The sequence below is a fragment of the Oryzias latipes genome, chromosome 10, assembly GCF_002234675.1.
Source record: "Oryzias latipes chromosome 10, ASM223467v1".
NCBI classification, from domain to species: domain Eukaryota; kingdom Metazoa; phylum Chordata; class Actinopteri; order Beloniformes; family Adrianichthyidae; genus Oryzias; species Oryzias latipes.
The window spans coordinates 29,448,615-29,473,371 of record NC_019868.2 but is presented as its reverse complement, the minus strand read 5'-3'; the positions used below and the strand labels follow the sequence as shown (position 1 = coordinate 29,473,371).

The 24,757-nt window shown below is 43.2% G+C and overlaps 1 long non-coding RNA gene across 1 annotated transcript in view; it reads left to right on the top strand.

Annotated features, from left to right (window-relative positions):
• The window catches only part of LOC110015804, a 123,206-nt gene extending 99,956 nt beyond the window's left edge, over positions 1 to 23,250 (top strand). The window contains exons 3-4 of the long non-coding RNA XR_002874040.1: positions 21,436 to 21,621; positions 22,952 to 23,250. This is a non-coding gene — a long non-coding RNA (uncharacterized LOC110015804). The remainder of the gene's footprint in view (positions 1 to 21,435; positions 21,622 to 22,951) is intronic.
• Positions 23,251 to 24,757: the final 1,507 nt, after the last annotated feature.

Below are 24,757 nucleotides of genomic sequence, written 5' to 3'. Positions count from 1 at the left end.
GATGTGTTAGCTTTAAGTTCATGTATTGCAAGTCATATCGTCATCGCACTGTTGGTCACTGATGTCGCTAGTTGTCTTCACACTGTGCAGCCCTGTTCCTCAGTGTTCGCTGAAAAGGTCGTGTCAGATCAAGAACACAAATGATAACGTTTGATTTTTAAAAAGGGAACTTTTAGAATCATGCATTACCTGCTGCTAATTAGCCACCATGTTGGTTGTTGCGTCACATGTATAAAAGGCTGATGTGTCACTAAGTTCTGGTCAGAACCATCGAATGGATCAGAATGGACAGTGTTTGTGACGTCACCCATAGAAAATGTTTTATTCCGGCTCCAACCAAATTAAGTCAAGTCAGTTGCCATCGTGTATTGATAATCGATACACACGCTGCCAGACGTCGCCAGTAAACATCGATTGGTCTGAGTCGATGTTTTTATCTCAACATTTTTCACCAATCGGGGGGGGGCGGGGCTTGTTGGAAGGACACACTCCTTCTACTCAAAACCGAGCTATACTAAATCCGTCAAAGGTTTTGAATGTTGGACTTGGGGGGCCAGCAGGTTCCTCCTACCCATCGAGGCATCTGATTGGTCAGTTTATAACTTAAAAAGGTATAAAAAGATTATTAAGAACATTTAAAAAAGTAGCAGAGCAAGAATGGTTACTAAGTAAAAAATAGTTGGATGCATCCCAAAGTGCTGGACAAATAGTACTTTGTGTTTTGATGATGTACACACTCAAATGAACTCTAATCCATAATTTATATAATATAACCAATTTACATATGATAAGGAATTTAATTTATTGCATAAAAAAGAGAACCTAGAACAGAGCCCTGAGGATCTCCACATGTCAGTTCCCTAAACCTTTACATTGAGATGCCAATGTGAAGACAGTATCAAGCAGAAGAGATGAGGGTTTGATCCTTTTAACCCTTGTGCTATCCTAGGCACTTTACCATTGGGAGTTGGGTCATCTAGACCCACTAGACAGTGCTCTGAACCTTTTTTCTTCAATGATTTGTGATCTTCACTGGTGTCCATGGATTACATGAAATCTTTCCACCTTTGTCATGGTAGGGAGAACACGTCAATAGAAGGATCGGGTCATCTGGACCCCATAGGATCGCACAAGGGTTAACAGAATTTAAACGTCATCCAGAGTAACTGAGGACAAAGTGGAACCCTGTGAACAAGATGACGGATCTGAGGATGGGAGACAAAAGTTTGAAAGTCGGATATCGGAGTCGGTTTCACGAACTTTACAATTCTGTCTGGTTGATGGTGTCTTGTGTACGCTGAGGTTCTAAATTAGTACACCACTTTTATAGGGTTATCACTATATTTACTAAAACTTAGATTGTAATGTGAGGATTTCAGAGGTTGCATTATCTGCATTTATTTCATTTTCTAAAAAATAGCTTGAAATTGTTTAAGAAAAAAAAATACTGGAGCATAAATGTGTAGTTTCCTTGAATACATCCTAGAAGCTGTTTATGAAAAAATGAACACTTTATTTATCATGTCTGTTGAATGTTTTGGCCTTCAGCTTTCGGATAAACTTTTGGAAAATGTTCTGCTGAAGTTTAAAAAGCCCCCCCCCCCCAAAAGCCCCCCCCCCCCCCCCCCCCCCCCCCCCAGTGGGCCAACTGGAATCAGACCGTTGGATCTGAAATAATTCTGGAGGAGTTTAGCGTGCAAACTGAACGTTTTTACGACCTTCAGCGTCTGCCTATGAACTTTGACAGCTGCTGTCGACTCCAACGGGAGATTTTTTTCTTTTCCTTTAAATTAAATCTGGCTAAAAGCCTCCAGCAGGGGGGGGGGGGTATATTTTATATTTTACTCGCGGTTTAAAATCTGCCGCACTTGCTTTCTATTACATTTACAAATATTGAGCACATGCATAATTTAACCTCCCACCCACATCCAAAATGCTGCAATCACCTTCATTATTTATTTTAAGCGCACTTGAATAATTTATCCCCGCGTGTATGAAAGCCATCGGAACAGACTGCAGCTCACTTCATTAGCAGAGCTGCCAGCCTGCTCAGGTTCCCCGGTATTAGACTGAGCCTTAGCTGGGATCAGACCACACACACACACTCTCCTTATTTATGGCGGTCTAATGAGGAAGGAGCGAGGCGTGCACGCAGACCCTCCCCTGTGATTATTTAAAGTGAGAGCGGATCCACACCGGCCCGTGACGCCGCGGCCCACATCAGGGACGGACCGGCGGGGATGACCAGCGCGCAGATCGATACTGGATCAAGCTGTTATGTCCACTTAGAGCTGATATCATAAAAATAATGGATTCAGGTTCTGATTCAGGCTTGATTTATGGCGCTGCTGCTTTAAACGTGCCGCTTAAAAAATGAGACTTTTTATAATAAATGCTTTCCAGAGTGCTGCAGATCAATTGTACTCTGAGAATGATTAAGACAGATGTTTTCTCTGTCCGCGGCCCAGTCGATGCTGCAGACTTATGCACTTTAACATCTCCGGTGCCAGCAAAAGAGGTCTTGTGCAGGAGAAGATGGATGAAGTGGTTTTTATTTTGAGTGTTACTTAAGGACAAAGGGGAAAAAAGAAAGAGGCATTGGTTTGTGTTTGGCTGTCTGGACGCTCTGACACACAATCTAATTTATGGAACCTCAAACAGAAAAAGCAACGACAGAAAAAATGCAATATACCTTTTTAACAGCAGTGTTATTGTAGATGCTGGCTTTTCTTCTGCAGGCCAACGCAAGAAATGCTCAGAAGAACGAAGTATAACGTCTTTGTTCATTTACTCATTCCAAACACAGTATTTAAGTTTCAAATAGTCAACAACTACAACCAGTTTTATTCCTAATAAGAAAGAGGAATCCCAAACCATAATATGTCCTCCACCGTGCTCTGCTGGTGGAGTCATGGGTCGTTCCTCCATGTAGGAGTCGTTAGTTTCCTCTGATTTAAACAGACTCCTGACTTTGCCGTGAAGGAGAAGTTCACGCCTACATGCTAGCAGCGCTGAAAACATCTAGCTAGCGGTTTCTCTCAGTGGTTTTAGAGATAGAAATCGTTCATGTTCCTCCTATCAAGGCGTGAAATAGCCTGATGTTAAGATCTAAATTCACCTGCAGGATTACACCTTCAGACTCCAATGACTGTTGGCTTCATTTAACGTCCCAATCTGATCTTCTGATCTATTTTCAAAGTGATCCCAGTGGTCTTTTTATCAGGATGATGCAGTTTTAGACCAAAATCCAGTATCAGAGCGGGTTTTTAACCATTTGAGTCACAGCAGATACAGAAAATGTTCCCATGAGTTCTGTAGATTTCTTGTGCTTCTGAAAAGGTCTGTGATAAGAAACATTATTTTTGTCCTCTTTTAGTTATGGACCCTTCTTCTCTTTTCTCTTTAGACAAAGAACAAATGGAAAACGAGGCTAAACGATAAGAAATTTGACTTTTGCTTTTATCACAACATTTTGTCATATATATATAAACACTTATTTTGCTTCATAAAATCATAAATTAGCTTTTTTATTTTTTTCTAATTTTCTACCCGGGTTAAGACCACGACTCCTTTATTATTAACACCATGATAAGTGTAACAACTGTAGGCTAGATACAGTTACTTTCCAGCATGAGGATTAGTGTGTTTATGTCAAGACTATTACGATAAAAGACTTTAGCAGACCTGTTTTCCCTTCATCCTGATCTGGAGACACGAGTTGCTGCATAAAACTTAACCCGGGACAAACCATGGGGTCAAATTTGACAGCTGTTTTTATTATTTTCTTATTTTTTGGCCGATTGTAATGTTGTAAGGCTGCCACCCAAAATGAACAAGCAATAAACAAATGGTCACATTAACTGAACAGTAAATAGTTGTTGTGTTCTCCAGGGTTAAAATTAGACATATTTGGTCCAATCAGGATGAAGTTTCACAAAATGAAAGCCCTGCCCTAAACAAATTGAGCCTTTATTTAATGGCGTTAGTTATGCATCTGTATCATGTTAGTAAAACTGAAAAAATGTATGACGAGAGAGATAAAAATCACAGCACATTTCTATTAGCCTCAAAAGATGTACAATGATACTAATATTTGTATTTGTTCTTAGAAAGTTTAATTTCAGACCTTTTTTAGGCCAAAGAATAGCTCTATCAATGACCGACACACTGATTATTGTACCGGAAAAACAACTTAAAATAAAATATAAAATAAATGTTTTGCCTGCTTGAGTGTGACATCGCCCATATTCTAACGTCACCAAACCGGGATGTCATACTGCATGATGATGCTGATCTGAGTCCAAAGTAATAGTGCACAATTGAGCGAAGACGGCAGTGATTTCCAGAAGCTGAATCTTTCTCCACAGCGGCTTTCATCTGTAATTAAAGGAACAATATCATATCTAAAGACACGGCACATAAACCCAAGCTCTCCGCCTATCTCCACTACGAAGATCTGACCCCCCCCCCCTGCCGTCTTCATCGCCTCATGAATAACCCCATTATTTGACTAAATGGAAAAAGAATTTAAAAAAAGATTATTACAGCGTGCCATAATGGTTTGCCAAAATCTCGTTTGAGACATGGAGCCTCGCTCTTTATCCCGGCCGACGCCACCACGAGCGCACTGAAGCAGCAGATTTAATTTATGGCGAGTTATTAGACGTTATCGGGCCGGGGATCCTGCCATCGAACGAGGGGGGGGGGGGGAACAGCTGTCCCTGTGCCCCCCACCCCCACCCCCCAAAAGCAGACAGCTCTGCCTGATGGGAGGAGCCGGGAGTTCCGGTTTCACCTCATTGTCGTTTGTGGACGCTGCATTTTCTAATTTATTTCCTTTTATCCATTGGGTGGGGGCATGGATTTGGATGTTTGTGCTTGATGGGGGTTTGTTCAGGCTGGGGGAGGGGGGGGGGGCATCACTCTCCCAGGAACTCATTTATCTGTGAATGTGGAATGAAGCTTCACGAGGGCTTTTTACTGTTCTGCACAGAAATTCCCCATAACAAAAGATTCCTGCTGCCAAAACGCGGCGCCCAGCCTCACACACTGAAACATATTGATAACTCGAAGAATAAAGCAATTTATTTTTTATCGGCTTCATATTGCACCCGGAGCAATGGACCATGAGGGAAATTTACTCTTCCAGCCCTCCTCTGCAGCACGCCGGCGTCCTCACTTCTCCACTTCCTGCGGCTGCCATATTTGCTCTGTAAAATCACTCCTAATGTATCAATTGTTCTGATCTGCCTCTGCTGGAGTGTGAACAAACAAATTGGATTGTGCCCCCCCTTTCCACAAATAGCTTCCCCCCCTTATCCTCCCCTGCCTGGTCTGCAGAGGCTGTTCTCCACATGTTTTCATGGAACATCTCAATCCATGCAATTTCTGCGGCACACACACACACATACACACACACACCCACACTCACACTGGGAGACCTGTAAAACCATTTCCCAAGGTCAGAACAAATGGCCAGACTGTAGTGGTGTAATGATAAAAGCACTCAGTGCAGCAAACGCTAAGTGCATTTACAAAAAGACAAAAATGGCCTCTCCATCCCTGCTGTGAGTCACTCCTTCAGTCTGCAGGGAGAAGCCCAACCTCTTCATAAAGATTCCTGGCTTTTATCTCCACACAATGCGCCTCACCGCCGCTTTTCAGCGTAAAGGCGGGAATGTGGTGCGTTTGAGCTTTTTTTGGGTCTGCAACCAGAGACTCGGCCCCGAGAGCCGGTCAGGATGTGGGTCTGTGTCATTCTCGGTGCAGATAAACACAATGGACGATGTTTATTTATGCAGCACTTTCTACATAATCAAATGCTTCACAAGAATCAAAGACATCAAACCGAAACCCAAAACACACACAGATCAGAACACCCAACACTGACTGGACTCGCCAAGAGTGAAGATAAAATATATAGTGAAGGATGTCTTGGAAACAAACAAAAGTTATACCTCTTCACAAAGGAGGCAATTCTAATGACATGAGCAATTATAGACCAATCTCATTCATTAATAGTATTGTCAAAGTATATGAAAAAATAATCTTCAATCAACTTTTGGAATATGGAACACTTAATAACATTTCATCTCCTTTCCAATCCGGTTTTCGAAAGCACTTCTTAACTACTTCAGCCTTGTAAAAAATTACCAATGATATTTTCTCTGGTTTTGATAATAACATGTTAACTGGCGCCTTATTTATCGATCTTACCAAAGCTTTTGACATGGTAGATCACTATCTGTTATTGGACAAACTTCATTCCATTGGCCCTGATAGATCCTCACTCCTTTGGTTCAACTCATACCTTCATCATCGTCAGCAGTGTGTGCTTTTTAATGGCAGCTATTCCAACTTTCTAAGCGTAGACAAAGGCGTTCCACAAGGTTCCTCACTTGGTCCCCTTTTATTTTCAATTTTCATTAATGACCTTCCAACTAAATGCATTGACAGCAAGATTCAACTCTATGCTGATGATACTGTAATTTACTCATCTAAATCTGATATTATTGACATTCAGCACTCAATTCAACATGATTTTAATTCTGTTCAATTGTGGTCACAATCTAATAAGCTTCTACTCAACACATCAAAATCCTATTTTATGTTGTTTCAAAAAAGATTACGTCCTGTAGCTGCAAATTAAATAAATTTAACTTAAATGGCCATGTTACATATTTCAGCAATAGAACAATTCAAATACCTTGGTTTTTGGCTTGACTCCTTACTCTCTTTTGGTGCTTATATACAGTCCATTGTCCATACAATTTCTTATCGTTTAAAATTACTTTATCAATCCATTTTTTTTAGTTTCTCAGTCAGGAAGGAAATTATCTCACAACTGATCATCCCGACTTTAGATTATAATGACATAATATATCAAACACCAATCTCACCAACCTCCGACCACTGAATGTTGTTTATAACAGTTTGTGTAGGTTTATTCTCCGTTGTCCGTTTAGAACTGACCACTGTCTAATGTTTCAGCAACTGTCCTGGCTTCCCCTCTCCTCCCAACGTCAACTTCACTGGCTATTGTACATCTTCAAATGTATTAACCTCAGTTACCCAGAATAACTCAAACAATATCTAACTCCTTTTCAGTCTTCTTATAATTTACGTCATGCAGATCAAATCTTTTTTGTTGTTCCAAGAGTCAAAAAAGAAATCGGAAAATATTCATTTTATTACAACGTAATAAAATGGAACTATCTTCCTCCATCTATTCGTTCTTTAACCTCATTCTTTGCATTTAAAAATGCCTGTTTAGAACATCTTCAACACTCATGCAACACTCATTTTTGATTGAATTTGATTTCTTTCCTGCCTTTTTAATCCCTTCACCGTAAACTAACTGCTATGAAGTGTAATAAATGTCTGTGTGTGTTTGTTGTCTTGTACATTTTAAGTTCTTCATTATGTTTTTGATATATGTAAACCTTACTCAACTGTATCTGTCGGTATTTGCTTGTTTTGTTGTATGTCAAGGACCCCCTTGAAAACGAGATGACACATTTCAAGGGGCTTACCCTACAAACAAATACATTGGAAAAAATGTCCAGATCTCATCACGGGATCGGAAATCAACCCTGATCACGTGGTTGATGACTCGATCGACATGGGATGTTGTCTGCTGATCAATGATCAGATATTTAATTTATTCTTAGCAGAGCTTCATAGCAGATATATAATTGCTAGAATTCTGCATACCATGAATGCATCACCACATTTAATTGCCGTAAAGCGCAGCAAAACACAGCATCAGTTCCAGAATGAGGCGCCTAAAAAAATGGCGGTCAAGTTAGCGGAGATCTTCACAGATTCAGATTTCCGAAATCAATAACTCTTTTAATACACATTTTAAACTGACAGCCAGTGTCTACATTGGGTTTTCCTAATGCAAACAACCAACAAATGAATTTCAGCGGCATAAAGATCATGCTTTTGTATCTTTTTAAGGAGAACCAGCTCTCCGTGTTGCCGACAGACACAGCTGCAGAGCGTCTGCTAAGGGTGCTAATTCTAGCTGTTGGTAAAAGAGGTTTAACCCCTTAAGACCCGAGCTCTTCTTTGATGTGCCTTTTTGTTTCTCTGACAGAGCACCGGCTAAGGAAATTAACTACTGCAGTAATAAAAGCACCATGTCAAACAACACCCCAAGATTTTTGAGACTCGACTGAAAATAGAAGCTCACAGAACCCAGGCGTTGTCTGATAAAAGGAATCTTATTTTCAGGGGCAAAAATCAGTCTCTGTCTGGATGTTTATGAATAAGTGATTGTTACACAGCCGTGTTTTCATTCTTTTTTAAACAATCCAACAAATTATTAGTTCAAATCATTTTCAGGGAACGAACAGTAAAGCTGCATGTCGTCTGCATAGAAATGATAGGAAATAGAGCTGAACTGGTTGATAAGTCTACCAAGAGGAGACATGTAGAAAACAAATTAGAAAGGGCCCAACACAGAACCATGAAGAACATCACACGAAGAATGAACACCCATTTAATTGGTTTGGTTTTTACCTTCAACAGCATTTCTAACAGAGAAGTGTTTTGTAAATACACGACTAGAAACTGACCAACCTTTGTTACATTTAAAAGATTCTCCTCATCAAAGTAGCTGTGAATGTCATAAGTTCCCGCCACATCAAAGCCTGACGACTAAACCTGCTGAGTCTGAAATCACCTCAACACGCCTTCTGACAAAGTGAGGCAGCTGAGAGAGAAAAATATCACCTTAAGAAACCCAAGGACAGATGAGGAACAGACATGTTTGAGTCTGAAAGGGTCGTGAAGATGTTTCTGAAGCACTGAGACTCCAGAGGACCTCATTAAGATCCTTGATCCACACATGAAGAAAACCAGAGGAGAATCTTCACAGGAGCCAGAGGACTCATCCAGGAGGACTCATCCAGGAGGTACTGAAGGAAGCAGAAGGAACATTTGGATGATCCAATAAAAATCTGGACTGATGTTGTGATGACATCTAAGAGGAACTTTCTGGAAGGAGAACATCCACAAACATCTGGACTCAAACCAGAGGTGAAAGTAAGCCGGAACGGTCCGGAGCGGCGTTCCGTTAAAAGATTTCGAGACGGAACGCCGTTCGGGAGGAGATCCGCTGTGTTCCTGTTTTCACTTCATAACACATGACAGTAGCATTTTTTTATTTGGCGTATCAACCGATAAAATGCTCTGGATCTCTTTCCCGGTCTGCCTCGTAGCTTTCGCTCTCGCTTCCGTAAACAAGCCTAATGCGCATGCGTGGAAACGTGGTACGTTTGATTTTTTGTTGGGGGACATTCAATTCGATCAGCCAACTGAGCATTAATGTTTATGCCACACGGAGGAGCAACGGGACGCGAAAAACAATAAATGAATCAAACTTCACGTCACTAATGTGATTGGTCAGTTTAAATTCAATATAAATTTAGTTCACGATAGACAAAGGAAATCTTGATATGGAAAAATAACGCAGCACGTTATTTAAAAGAAAAAGCAAAAAAAGAAGAGCATGCAGAGAAAAATAAATCAGATATTTAAGAGGAAATTCCAAAGTGAGGATGAAGATGTGCAGACGAACACTTCTGAAGGAGAGGATGAAAAAGTGAAAAGTCGAAATGCAAATTGCATTGAAGAACCCACTGAGACACCAGGGCCATCAAGCTCAGGTGACCCTTTTGTATTGCCAGAGTATCCTTCAATCTGGACAAAAGAACAGTATGAACAGTTTAAAGAGAAAAATGAATGGATATTTGCCAAAAACGGAATGCTTGGCTGCCAAAAATGCCACACTGTAAAAGATCTCGGTGTTGCCTCATCTCGGGGGGTAAATATTGCACCTAACTGGGTAGCAGGAAAGATATGCCCATCTGGACACACAAGAGATGTTCAGCTGTCGTCATTGAGAAAAAAAATACATGAGCACAAAAACTCAGCAGCTCACAAAGAAGTTGTGAAAATTTTAGAGACAGCGAAAAAAGACACTCTTGTAAACATGAATACCAAGAGTCAAGATTTTGCCTTTGAGACAACTGCCAGGGTCTTCAGGACAGCCTATTACGTGGCCAAGTACAATAAACCATTCACTGACTTTGAAAGTTTGATTGATCTACAGGAGACCAACTCAATCAACATGGGGAGATTTTACACAGCAAAACTGTGTGTGTTGATATTGTGGATCACGTGGCTTCACAAATGAAGAAAGAAATTATGACAAAAATTATACAAAATAGGAGCAAGATAACAGTATTGGCTGATGAATCAACTAATGTTGGTAACAAATCAACGCTCATTGTTTTTGTGAAAGCAAGTGTAGATGGAGCTATGGAACCTATTGCTGTTCCCTTGGACCTTGTGGACCTGGACAGCCTATGTGCTGCCCACATCAAAGAAAAACTCATAAACTGCCTGTTAAAAAATGGTTTTACCATGCAGTTGCTGCAAGAACTACTGATAGGATTTTGCAGTGATGGGGCCAGCGTGATGTTAGGGGTGAAGTCAGGAGTTGGAAAGTTGCTGAAAGACGACTTTCCATCTATTGTTCTCTGGCACTGTTTGAATCACAGACTGGAGCTTGCTGTAGACCAGGCACTTGATAAAACAGGGGGGACAAAAGATTTCCAGGCCTTCCTTGACTCCCTTTATTCACTTTACAGCCAATCACCCAAGAACATGAGAGAGCTCAGTGAGTGTGCGCACAATCTGCACATCACCCTTAAAAGGATTGGTAGAGTATTCAGCGTTCGCTGGGTGGCTTCATCCTGGAGGGCAGTCAATGCAGTGTGGCAGTCATATTCAGCCTTGGCACAACATTTCCAGAAAGCATCAGAGGACAACAGCAGAGAGAGAGCCAAGTTCAGTGGTCTGCTGTCTAAGTTGTGCACTGTTCATTTTCTCAAAAGTCTGGCACTGATGGTGGATGTTCTCACTGAACTAAAAAACTTGTCTGAAATTCTCCAGAACAGAAAAACTACTATTCCAAAGGCCCATGAGCTCATGACCAACTACCTGAAGCGCATTGAGAGCCTGAAAACATACCCAGGAAAACACACTGTTGAAGCAGAGCAGGCCGAGCAGAAGATGGAATTTAATGGACATCAGTTAAAGGTGGGCAGGTCTCCCACCATTGACTCTGCTCTCTTCATAACTGCAGTGGTGGAGAGCATGAAGGAAAGACTGTTTACAACAACAGCCAACAAAGCACAAAGTAGCGTGACAGCTGACCGCAAGGAGGTTTACAACAGGCTTATCAATCAGATGGCAGTCCTTCACCCAGAAAACTGGGATCAAGACAATCCTCGATTTGGAGAAGAGGAAGTCAGAACTTTGTGTGAACGTCTCAACATCGATGAGGCCCATCCTGGGTACGTTGAGTTCAAGGCTAGTGGAGGGAGAAGCATTCCTCCTCCATTAAAAAAATTACTTCTGGCAGTAGACACACTCTCAGCCAGTAATGCAGATTGTGAAAGAGGGTTTAGTACCATGAATAACATAATGACTGACCTCAGAGGCACCATGACGACAAAAAATGTCTCAAACCTCCTGTTCATCAGCTCATTTGGACCTCCCTTTATGAAGTGGGATCCAATGCCATACGTCAAAACCTGGCTAGGAAAAGGCAGGAGACCAGCGCACACAACAAGTGGCATGGCCCGCAGATCCCCTAAAACTGATGAGGAATATTACCAGCCTCTTTGGGACATTATGACTTAGTTCAACTAATTAAGGATGACTCAAGTTCTGATCAATTCGGATGTTCACATTTTTCATGTTCTGAAAAATTCACAATGTTCAATTAAAGATTGTTTCACAAAAACACCTTGTCTACACACGTTATTTATGTATAAAATTTGATATCAAGTGCATTTATTTCCTTTAACTGCTTTAAAAAATATATATTTGGAAATAATTTGTCATAGTACCGGCAAAAGAAAAATTCTACTTTCACCCCTGACTCAAACCAACACAGCACCAACCTGGAGGAGAACTTTGACCTGGGCTGGTCAAAAACTGGATTTAAGTCGCTAATGCCGGAAGGTATTTTTTTAGTTGAAACAAGAACACTGGCTCTAAATTCATGCACAGACATTCAAAATTGCATTGGTATGACCATTCTTTTATGCCCTGATCCTGCATTTCCATTTACCGTCTTCTGTGAGATACTGCAAAAAGACGGTAAAATCTGGTTAGTGTAAACTCGAACAAATCAGCCGTTTGGACTGTGGCGGTGTGGATGAGCTCCACCAGCGGCTGACGAGCCTCATAAAGTCAGGACAGGTTGTTGACAAGCAATCTTATATGAGTTCATCATCCGTGTTTGCTCATGTGGAAGCGGCAGAAGACCATTAGGCGCCACAGCACATCCATCACACGGTGACCTGGCCAAACGGTAAGCACCAAATAATGACATCCATTGATCCATTCACTGACTGCCGACACCCCCAACCTTTACTCGCACACACATTGCCCCTCCATTTTGCTCTTCACTGCCTCCATCAATTCCTCTTGAAGAAGGAAAAAAAGATGACGAAACCGTTGGAGAAGCTAATCTTCTGTTAGCCGTGTCACAGCCCTAATCTAATGGAACATTTAAAGATTTACATTAAGCAGCTCAATGAAGCTTGGCCTAACAATTCACTTCACAAGGTTCCTCCGTCATACGTTACGAGAAAAAGCCTCCTCCTCTGATTAAAGCGATTCATTATGTGGGCTGGTATTAAAAACCATCCTGTGTTGTGGAGATGGAGGCAGGAGGCTCTTCACCCGATATGTAAGTGCCCACCTATGGGCACTTACATATCACGTGCACACCCCATGCATGCAGCATTTGTGTGCGGTCAGTAAGCGGCCAGTCCTTGCACCTTACTAACGACTAGAGTGTGGCGTAAGACGCTGTACGTCAGCATCACCTGTACGTCATAAGTGCATGGATCTTCCGTTATCCTTAGGAATACTTCATGATACACTTACCACACAATGGTATGTTCCATTTTCATGATGTCCCATTTAAGATGACTACATAAGTCACAATGGAACTTCAAGACACACCTGTGCTTCCCTTAAGATGCAGCCACTCCACGCACCTGAACAACCCAGAGAAACCAGAGGACCCTTCTGGGTCAACCCCTTACGACCATAGTGAAAAAGACACCAAAAGACCCCCAACGGCCCCAGAACATAGAACCAAGCCCAGAACTCCCCCCTTCCCCCGCATGTCCAGAAGCAGCACAAACACCAGAGGCAACCCCCATGGAGTTCTACCCTCCATGGGGGTTGCCTCTGGTGGGGTCTGCCCCTGGTGAGTGGTCACTTGACCCGTTTACCCTGCACAGCCAGGATACCTGACCTGATTCTGCCCCCTATGGGTCTAGGCCTGGAGCGCTCTTTTGTTCGTATTATAGGCTGCATTTGTTCTTTTCTGTAATGTTCCTTAAAACATGGCTGCTGCTCAGCTCCTGGTAAATTTAGTGGGTTGTAATTGTGAGAGGTGTGACTCTGGTTGACTAAAGAGGTCTGACTGCAGGTACGACTGGAACACGTTAACTCCAAACACTTTTCTTTTTTCTGAGCAGTTGCAGAAAATTCCAGCAGCCTGATGATGCCGTTTCCAAAGGTTAATCCCGCCTTTGAGATCAGAAGAAAGCTGCAGATTCTTCACTTGTTTACAAAACAAACCCTTCATAATATTTTCCCATTAATTGCCACATTAATGTCCAGAAAACAAGCCGGCTGAGCCAGGAAGAGCTGTGACTTGCCGGTTCAATTCCACAGTTTTACAACCTTCCTTCCAAAGCAAAGGGCTGGATTTCTCTTCCTGTCACCCTTCCTGTGTTTCTCGACAAATAGGAGCAATTACCATGAGCCACACATCTCTGAGCAGCACGGCACCGCATCGCCGCCGCCGTTTCCTGGCAGAGCGAAGCTCAGCGCACAGCTCCAAGTTAAAATCGGAGATTGGACAAGAAATGAAAATCCGTTTGCCAGCCGACAGACAGACGGATGGACACAGTTGGAATCTGGACAAGCTGTCAAGTCTGTGACGCTTCTTCATGCAAGGAGACAGTTAATTTGACCCAGGAGAGAGCAAAGAAATTGATTTTAACTCTGTTAAATTAAGTCTACTGAGGGACTCCAGGGCACCGGTCTCATGGGTTCATTTTATCCCGATGTGAGGATGATGAGGAGCTCGGCTGCCGATGGCAACTTTGTCAAGAGGCGTCTGACAAGCTTAACTTGCTCACTTTCTCACTGTCAAATCACACAAAAGTTAGTCTCACAATGGACCGCAGCTTCTGCGTGACGGCGGAGACGGCCATTTTCAAAAACGCCCAAACTCACAGAAAGGACACAAAAACTCAGATAGCATTAATGCTGGAAAAATTAGAGTCCAGAAATAACCAGCGTCCTGTTGGACGTCAAACGTTTCTTATATTTTAGCCTAATTTTTAGCAAAGCATGTTATGACTCCAGTTTAGGACGATTCCAAGGGAAAAGTGTTGCCAGTTTGACATTTTTCTCACAGATTTGTGTCTGTCTAGTTGTGAGCCGATTCCATCTGGTGACACGCAGCCTTTGTCTGACTCCAGAGCTCATTTAAAGACGCTTTTGGCAGATTCTAAACAACCAGACTGACTCTAATTGACTTTCTGACTATTTAAAGAGATTTGTTTTTGTGCAAACTTTCTGAACATCTTCTGAATTCCATCCTGACACTCAGCTCAGAAAATTAGGAACACCCGACAGACATTTTCCCAACACAAACCGATTTGAAAACCCTTTTAGCCTAAATCTGAAGCATAAAAACGTACTTCACTTTGTCACGTGTTGACAAACTCAACAAAGTCTTTTTTACTTTTGGGTTTTGATGCTTCTGAAAGAAAAAAGTTAAGAGAAAAAGTTAAACTGCTGCAGAATAGACAAGTCCAAGGTTGGAGACAAACAAAGGTCTTTAGGGTAAACTAAACCTTTTCCAAATGTAAAACGGATTAAACTGAGGTATAGATGGAGAACCTTTTAGACAGAGACCCAATGAACACACCATCCCCAAATGTGAGGAAGAAGCATTGCTTCCCGTTAGTTCAGGAATTTTAAGACATGTTTTTATTGCAGTATCGACTCTTGTCAGACCCCAAGCCATCAGATCAACACAAACACCAAGAAACCTATGAAGGCAAGTGCTTGCTTAGTTATGGCGTAAACTGAGATGGAGGATTCATGCGACTCTGCTGCTTTTTGAGGCGAGGGTGAGGAGAAAAACAAGAGGGAGGCTGTTCCCCAAGGAGACGAAGACCAGCTCCAAATCAACTGATTGGGATCAACAGCACAATCCACACATATGTTAGACTAATGGGGCAAATCAGGGCTGATCGCGGAGGCAGAGCGGCCACAACAACAACCCCATGTGATGGACAGACTGCAGATCAGCAGATTGAGACCACGAAGGTGTCCAAGCAGGAATTGGCTCTGCAGACGCTGAGCAGAGTGCTAAATTGTGTTGTTTAAGCCAGAAAATGAGAAAATGTCTCTTTTCTTAATGGCTAAAATGGTCTGAGTCGTGACCTCCAGCAGATTTTATTAGTCAGAGGAATTGAACTGGTCACATGTTCCACATCCGCCCACCGTCATCCGTGTTCTCTGCTGTCAGACAGGAGGGGGGGACGCCAAACAGCAGCTTCATCCTGTTCTCCTTTAGCAGACCTCTCAGTACTAAACACTCTAATGTCTTTGCATTTCTGCTTAAAAGGTTCAACCCCCAAACAAACCTATGGCCTTTCCAGTGCGAGCCAAACTCTCCCCACTCCTATTCTAAATCTCCACTGTCAGACTAATAGATCCGTGAACGTCTTTGTTTTCCTCGTCATAACTCTGCCTTTTTTTACTTTTTCTACGCCAATGTTAGCTTGGGGTTAAGAGGGGCTATATACTAGTGGGAAAGAGTTTAGACAAAGGAATGCTGGGATATCAACGTGGGGTTACGTCCGCTCCGCCAGTCCCGCCCAAAATCCAGAGGCACATTTCTAACGAGCTCCTGCTGTCCTGCAGACAATTACAACATTTAGATTTTTCCTAAAAACCACATAATTTAACTTAAAAGACCACAGGGAACAACTTTACAATGAAGATAAATATAGCTGAAGTGGGACTTTAAACCCACACATGTTAAAATCACAGGTGACTGCAGACTTTGGACACATTCTGTCATTCTTCTCGTCAGACGTCCACTTTTGTTTGTCCAACACAAGCAATGAAGGAGAACAAAACAGTTTTAGCTCCGTTTTTTGAAGAACATCTGTAAATTGTTGTCACGGACTCTTTAATGTCGGCCTCCGTTGTGTGTAATCTAGTTACAGTAACACAGTAAGAGATGGTGTCACGTTAACCCAGTGAATCTTGGGAGATGTAGTGAGTTCTGATCCAACTGAAGCTGATCTCTTTTTCAGCGTTTGACCCACTGCTCAGGTCAGTCTTTAGCTGTTGTGTTGGAACTGAGACTCTACCCGCCATGTCGACACAGGGAAGTGAGGAGGGTGAACGCCTTTGATGACGCTGAGCTTAGACACCTGATTGGATGAAGTTGATGTTTCCAGGAAAAGGGAACTGTTTGGAAGTAGAAGAAAAATGTTTGACTTTCTTCCTAAATATTATGCTGAGAGCTTTAAGAAGATGATGTTCTTCATCGCTCTCTCTCTCTCTCTCTCTCGAGTGAAGCTGCAAAGCTCACCAGCCTCTTCTGCTAAAACCTTGCTGTCTTCTGAAGTCAGATTCATGTCTTCCACACAGTGGATGTTAATGATTTCAGAGACTTCGGCTCCACAGCTGCTGGTTTATCAGCGCAGAGGTCGGCTGTGAGGTCCCGCCTCTGATCCCCCGGCTCCTGGAGGAGGACGCCGTCGGTGTTTACCGCTGTGAGGAAAGGGCACAGCCCTCTGCAGAGGCGCCACATGCTTTTAAAATGTCATTTTCTAGTTCGCTGCCCTGAAACTCTGCTCCTCTGAAGAAAAACAAATAGTAGCTTTTAAATCACAGCCGCCTTAAATAAAAATGCTCAAAGGGTAAAATGTCAGCTGAATTCAGAGGCTTTAGATTCACAGAATGTGAACTTGACGCCACATAACTAATGAAATCCAGATCTACTAACCGATCACATGTTCCTGATTTACCAGCAGTGGTTCTGTAGGTTTTCTGGTCTTTATTTAGCAAATGTTACTGCCACATCTATTGTCCAGAGAACACACTTCAAACACACTTTGCTGCTTATGAGAAACGTCTCTTTTCTTTGCTCTAGAACTCTGGAAGCCGAGCCTCATATAGGATCAGGATCAAACAGATCCAGTTTGAATCTGGACTTTGATTTGCTTTTTAACCAATGACAGAGGTTTTTTTTCTCTGGAGTTCTGTCCTGCTGAGAAAAACCAAACCATGGAGCAGCTCAGAGCGTGACCACGTGTGGAGGACCCGAACGCAGCTCCTCTGGAACGAAGATTCTCCTCGTGAAAGTTTATTGTATGAGAAGTTATTTTAGGCTGAACATTTCCGTCCTAACAAATTCCGTTTTTATTGATTTTATTCGAATAAGAAGTGAAGCTGAATCTCTTTAGCCTAAACGTTTCAGCGTCTCACAGCTTCGGACGTTCTCACACAAGCAGCTGGGAAAGCAGGAAGAAAGCATCTGAGCGCGCTCATCAAGGAGGCCCGCACTTTAGAGTCAGCGGAGGTACCGGTTATGCGGAGGTGGGACGTGATGTTCAGGGTCAGGAGGACCCAGAGGACCTGAACCTGCTGTGACCCGCCGCTCTTCATCTGCCTGGAGCTGATCGATTTAGAGCTGCAGAGTGAGTCCAACGCTGGGAGAGACCTGCCTGCAGGGCCGCCGGATGAGTCTGAGAAAACGAGTGGGAAGTCCCAGTTATTATTAATATTTTCTACCATTTCTATCGTTTTTAAAACGTTAACGACAAATTGAAACGTAGATGAAGATGCTGCTGAAGGTCTGAATACGTAGAGATCCTTCCTGAAAGTTTTCTTAGACCGTTCTCAGTCTGAAAGTGCAAATGTGACCAAAGTGAAACTTGTATGCATTCTGTGAGTTCTGGTAAATCGCCTTTTCCGGAATCCGTTTTTTTGGTGGAGTTTTTCCTTACCGTGAAGGGGGGTCTAAGGGCAGGGATGCCAGTTTAGTTTAGTCAGTTTAGTATTTTTCTATTGAATTCTATGAATTCATGATGCTTTTGATTTCATGTTGCTGATGCCGTACGTCAGCATCAGCGAGTATCTTCCATTATCCCTAGGAATACTTAATGATACATTTATCATGCGCACGCCAATGGTACGTTCCATTCTCATGGCGTCCCATCAGGCGGCCATACAAGCCTCAAGAGAACAGGAAGACACGCCTGTGGTCCCCTTTAAGATGCAGCCGCTCCTCTCTACGACCCTCCACGGACCCGGACCACCCAAAAAAAAACAGAACCCATACAGAGCACCCCCCCAGAATGGGTTCACCTGTCAGAGCTTTAATTACTTCACTGTGGGTGTTTCTACCAAACTATCCACATTTCAGTGACCGTCCTGTCAACAGGACACCTCGTTAGAGCCCCAGCAGAAGCTCCTCTCGATCTCCTCGTTGAGAAGGCGGGTTAATGATCTCGCTGTTTCTGAAGGACCTTCATGAATGCTGATGTGTTTCTGTGCTGCCAGTCGCCCTCAGAGCCTTCAGATCAAGCTGTGGATAATCGCCTCCACCTTCATGATGCTAATGCTCCCAGAGGTGTGAAGCATCTGTGGAAAGTCGCTGGCTGGACCTTCCACCTCTTGGCATTCTTCTGGCGCCTCCGTTCACAGACTATTAGAGCGTTTAGCTGCAGGTGGAGCGGCAGCGGCGGCGGCTGAACTCATTTCACAGGTTAATTAGAACAAAAGGATCAGCCTTTGAGCCGCAGACAGCCTTTCCATTATTGAAAGGTTGTGGTTGCTCTGGTCCCTGCCAGGCCGCCGCTGAGGGGAGCGAGAGCGCCGCGCTCCATCGCGGAATAATGTCACATATCAATCAGCTGATCATCATTAGAGTGTTGTGACCGGGGGGGGGGGCGAGCCTCATAATCATCCTGAAGCAAATGGGGAGCGAGGACTTTAAGGTGCTGCACATCTGTGGAAAATGAAATGACAAGCAGGTCAGCTTTTTAAAAAACGATGAACTGATGGAAACCTCAGCAGATGAAGTAGAGATGGAGGATAAAGATGAACATTTCTCCCCCGCAGACCGCCCGTATTTATCCGTAAGGACCGTTGGGATTACGGCTTTACTCACACTTGTTTGCACTAAACTGGATGCATCTTTACTTTCTAAAAATAAGAAAAGGTTTGAACGTCCATCACAACTCCGGAGGGCGGAGCTTCTGCAAACAACAGCGAGTTTAGCTGCAAAAAACTGCAGGAAAGCGACTCTTTGAGAAACCCCTGCAGGCTGGAGTCGGTCCAATCTGCTGCTGAGGAGGTTTTATTCAAATGCAGATGGCTGGAGTTTCTCTGTTATCAGACAGAAATACAGCAGCCTGAAGCTCCAGGCTTCAGCCTCTGCTGGTGCTTTGCTCCAAACTCCACAGAGCCGGTTTCTATTCCTGCAGATGGAGGCAGCGCCGAGCTCGCAGACAAAAAAGGAAGAGAGGCGGTAGTTGAAAACGCAAAACAAACTCTCCAGCCCGGCGCCCGCAGCGGCGATGCTCGGCAGGCGGACCCACTCATCTTACAGAGAGGATTTTCAAATGCGGTCAGAGGCAGAGGCCCCCCCCCCGTTAACAAGAGAGGCCGGCGGCAGCGCTGTCAGTCAGCGGGGGATTGGAGGAGGTTCATCTGTCTGCAGGAACCCACTCATACTCACTCCCTGCAGCAGAAACGCGGCGCCATGAAGCCGACGCCCAGAATGAAAGAAAACATCCAAAATGATGTTCAGCCTGTACATACAGCCACCGGCCAGCAAGGCATGATGGGAAAACGACAGAAAAACACCCCATGAAAAGAATCCTCAATATAAGAGTATGTTCTGATCAATGCAGGTGGTAAAAGATTTAACCGTGACGAGAAAACCAAATGTTGAACGTAGAAAGTCAGGTGAATGAAGTTTTTTAACTGAACATTTTAGGAGGAAAACAGCATTAGGAGCAGATGAACTGAAGATGTTTACACTCTCACGGTCTTAAGCTTGAGCCGCTTGTCCAGTTTTTGCTTCTGAAGGTTTCGGCGTCATTTCATTGATAAGTTGATAAGAAACAAATACAATATTACCCATTTATAAAAGGACCAAAGGTCCAGGAGTGGTCATGAGTTCAGCTGTACAACACAAACCACTACATCAGGAGTCTTAAAACAAGTGCTTTTCATCCGATCTGATGTGATGTCCGTCATGAGATTCACAAACAGAACTTCTATGGTGAAGACCTTTTGGAGAAACGAGAGGCGCATCGGGAGACGTATGATCCTACGTCCACACCGTGCATGTGACGCACGTTCAAGAACACATTCAACGCAGATTCTTGAACACGCCTTTTGCATAGTGTCACTGAGTCCACACCAGGCATTCACAGACGCAAACGGTTCTCTTAACGGGTTTATTGGGTCTTTCCGAGTCCACCGTAAAAACTGCAAAATAGGAATCTTTTGACAACGGACCTACAATGTAAGCAGACGGTTAAAACTAATAAATAAATAAATCACCTCGTTGACTGCATGCCGAGTTAGGAGTTGGTCTTGTCTGTCTCGTATCCACACGTGGTACCTTTTGCGTACGAACGGGTCCGGTTCGTTGGTTTCAGGTCCGGTTCGTTGGTTTCCGGTCCGGTTTGTTGGTTTCAGGTTCAGACAGCAGACAGAAGCAGAACTTCTCTTCAGCTGACAAAGCTTTAGTTGTGCGTCTGGCGTACACATTGCCTTTCGGCTGTTGTGTTCACGCTGCAGCCACTTGGTGATTGTGTGTTCTGGGTGGGGGGGGCCCCAGGCTTTGAGCATTGAGTCTTATTACAGCAAGCATCAATGCAAAGTGGGAAACAGCCGGGGGCGTCGGCATTCGCTCCAGAAAATGAGCAGACTTCAAAATGTCATTTATGGAGGCAGGGCTGAATAAATGGACCACATTTAGGGAAAATGGAAGAATGAGACGCCAGAAACTCTGCAGCTCCTGGATGTTTGGCTGAACTTTAAAAAGAAAAAAACACTTTAGCTTGACTTTTTAAAAGAAAAGAAAACAAACCTTTTCAGACATTTTTATCTGAAAGCTGAGTTTTTTATTAGACTGTACCATTTTAAATATGTTCCTGATCACAAGGCAATATTCTGCTTTTATTTAAATCAATTAGTAGTTTAACTACATATGTAACTTCATATCATTTGATTCATTTGATCTTTAAGGTTCACCCTTGAACCATTTTTCACCTGCAGACAGCCTGGACCCACCTGGAAAGAACCAAAACCTTATCGAGGCACAAAGTGTGACACGGAGGAAAAAGTCCTTTTTTCCAGACTCATCCTGAAACAAACGTCTGTGCCGGGAGGCGTGGAGAGGTCATGGTCAGTCTGAGAAAGAAATTCTTCACGCGTTTAAAGAAAAGTCAATTGAAGTGTTCAGTAAGTGTTTCAGTTTCTATGAACTATTACTATGTGGATAATCCTAATTACAGTTGGGAGTAAAAGCGGCTTTTCACCCAAAGACATCACGCCTCTTTGTTCTAATCCTCCTGCTAGTTTTATTCAGGCCGTCCTTTTGCTCTTGTTGACTCAAAGATGAACTCCTATTAAAGATCTTTTCTCTGCAAATGTTCACTGGTATTAAATCTCTGAACTTCATCTCAACCTTTGTCCAGCCTTCCTGACCTTAGCTCTTTGTTTAACGCTGGACCGAGTACACAGACACTCGCTATCCAGCCGACGCTTCCCTCTGATTCCTGATGTTTGGAAGCATGATCCGGTTCAGAGGAAAACATCTAGGAAAAATAATATAATAGATAATAAAGATAATGAGAGCTGAGTAATGGCTGTTAAAGGGAGGCTGGAGGATCGTCTCAGGTGGAGCTTGAACAGTTAGGACCTCATGGTCTGCATCTGGGAGGCCCGAATAACAACCCCACCACCCCCTTTAACTAGATGGAGTATCCTGCCTGCAGCAAAGTGGGCCCACTCAGGTGGGTCCATTACCCAGGTGTGATTAGAGACAAGGAACGGATTTCCAGAGAACTGCAGGAAGCTTTTCATCAACAGTCGACTCCCGCCTGACGTTCTGAATGTTTTAAACCTCTGTTTTATTTCTGTAGGAGGGACATTTACATTCCTCTGCTCTTGTAGAGCCAGAGATGCTGGATTCTAGGAAGTCCCAGCAGAATACCAGAGAAGAAAAGGGATGGGGAAAAAAAGGCTGATTGTGAAAGCTAACAAACTGAAAAACAACATTTCTGACGCTGCTTTTTATAGCACAGAGTCAGATTTGCTCCGTTTATTTACGGGCTCTATCTGTGCCCAGAGAGGAAACGTCCTGACGTGCATGAGCAGAGGTCAACTTAGGTAGAAAACTGTTTGAAAACGGCCACAGGTTTCCAACACATCGTCATTTAGCATTCGTCTTATTGGAAAAAAAATTCTTATCTGAATTATCTGCATGACGTCACACTGTCTACTATCGGCCGATAATTATTGGTATACGATATTAGCGTGCAACCGTAATTTTAAGATTCCCTTAGTTATCTAAAGTCTTACTTGTGTGTCTTTTTGTCTTAATATTTTTTGTACTGGGATTGTTTCATTAATTGAGTCAGTTAATTCTCCAATTAAAGAATTGTATCAACAGTCAGGATCTGAGGTGTTTCTGCTGAGGACTTTTCATATTCGGGGCAATCTGTCCATCCGAGCCTCTCTCATCTCCTTGCATCTCTTTTCCCATCTCTCATTATTTTCTGTGTCTCAGAAGCAGCGGTAGAGGCGGCGAAAGTCGGGCGACGCCTGATTAGGAGGTTAAACCGAAGGACTGGCCTGGTGGCAAATCAATCTGCTAATAAAAACGCAGCGACAGTTCTATCGGCGCCACCTTTGAGTCTTTGACTCCTGATGCAAAGATTTTCACAAAGGAAAATGCTGGAGCAGCTCTTCAAAATGAAAAACCTGAACCTCCAGAGATACAAGGAAGTCCAATTTCACTCTGAGAAATGAATCAGAACTACATCAGTGACTTCAATCTTTGCAAAGCGTTGCCATAGCAACAAGTCTTTAATGGTAAATTAAATACATCATTTTGATCATTTTGTTCAGAGTTTTGTTGCATATCCTCATCTCAACATGTTTTCCAGCGGTGACCCCGCCCACTAAATTAAGCTACAGTCCCGCCCAACACTGACCCCAGCCAACAAGGCTACAACATTTCCATTCAACGTCAGTCAGGAGCATTGAAGTGGTCCCCCAGGGGCCACAGAGAGGGGGCCCCGAAGACACTACCATTGTTTTCATTGCTTGATATGCGATGAACGTCTTTTCCCTGACTTTGATAACTTTGGAAATATTGGGGTGTATTCAGACTGGACACATTGTAATAAAGTGAACTGGAGTTCCTTTCCCCCGATAATCGTGTGGACCCTGGTCCGGGACCAGAAACCGCTCTCTGACCCATCTTTCAAGGTGGTCTTGGTTTGTTTCGATTCATCTGAGGTTTTCTCAGTCTGAATACAATCCATGCTCGAAGCAAAAACATTTTTTTTTCTTTTTCGTTATATTTTTAGATAATAAAGGAAAGCAAAGCAACTGGAGAAAACCCACGAATGCCAGTGGGGGTCGATCAGATATTCGCTAAAATCCATTTGAGGACATCTCAGAAGACCTGCTGTCATGACCTGCATGAAGCTGGAAAGGCAGCAAAAGTATCTCGACCAGCCTGGATGTTGACGGTGAGACAGAATGGAGAAAGTTTAGCTCTGTTGACGCTCTCTCTGGTCACCCTGCCAGACGACTGCAGGAGCGCAGCAGAGGAATCCTAGAGGCCCAGCCAAAGACTTCCACAAATCTCTGGCATATGCCAACATTTTTGTAGATCCATCTACGATGAGGAAAACCTTAAACACGGACGGAGTTCATGGGAGGAAACCACTGCTCTCCAAACAAAAACACATTCAAGAACTTTGTCCCACAATCAAACCCCACTGGACACAGAGAAGCTAAAGCATCAATTATTTAACGGCTGCAGATATCAAAGCTATACCTCATCGCTCAGATTACACAGGAGCCCGGGGAGCCGCCATGCTATCAAACCTGATGGATGTTGTTCGATGGATTGTGGCAATAAATTAAGTTGAGCCACAAAAGCCTTTGAAGAGAAGAGACGCTTTACTTCTATAGATAACTCCTTCTCTGCCACAACCGATCCATCGAGTGTTAAAAGGAAGTCAAATCAGTGAGAGCGCAGCCGTTTCTGTCAGAGTTTGAACGTGTGGCTCATCCCCATGGGGTTACGATGGCTAATGGATGCCAGTTGTTCCTGGTTACTCACTCTGCAGTGGTATAGATATTACCACAACCAATCAAATTCAGAGGGTTACAGTAACTCTCAAAATTTGAAAGTCTGACCTGAGACAACCCAGAAATTCATTTCAGTTAACTTTGAGGTCCCAAAACTCAAGGAGATGCACCAAGAATCCAGGATCCCAAATATTTATCGTCTTTTCAAGTCATGAGTCAATTTTCCCCATAGAATGATCTTAGCTGTATTTCTAAAATGTGACCATGA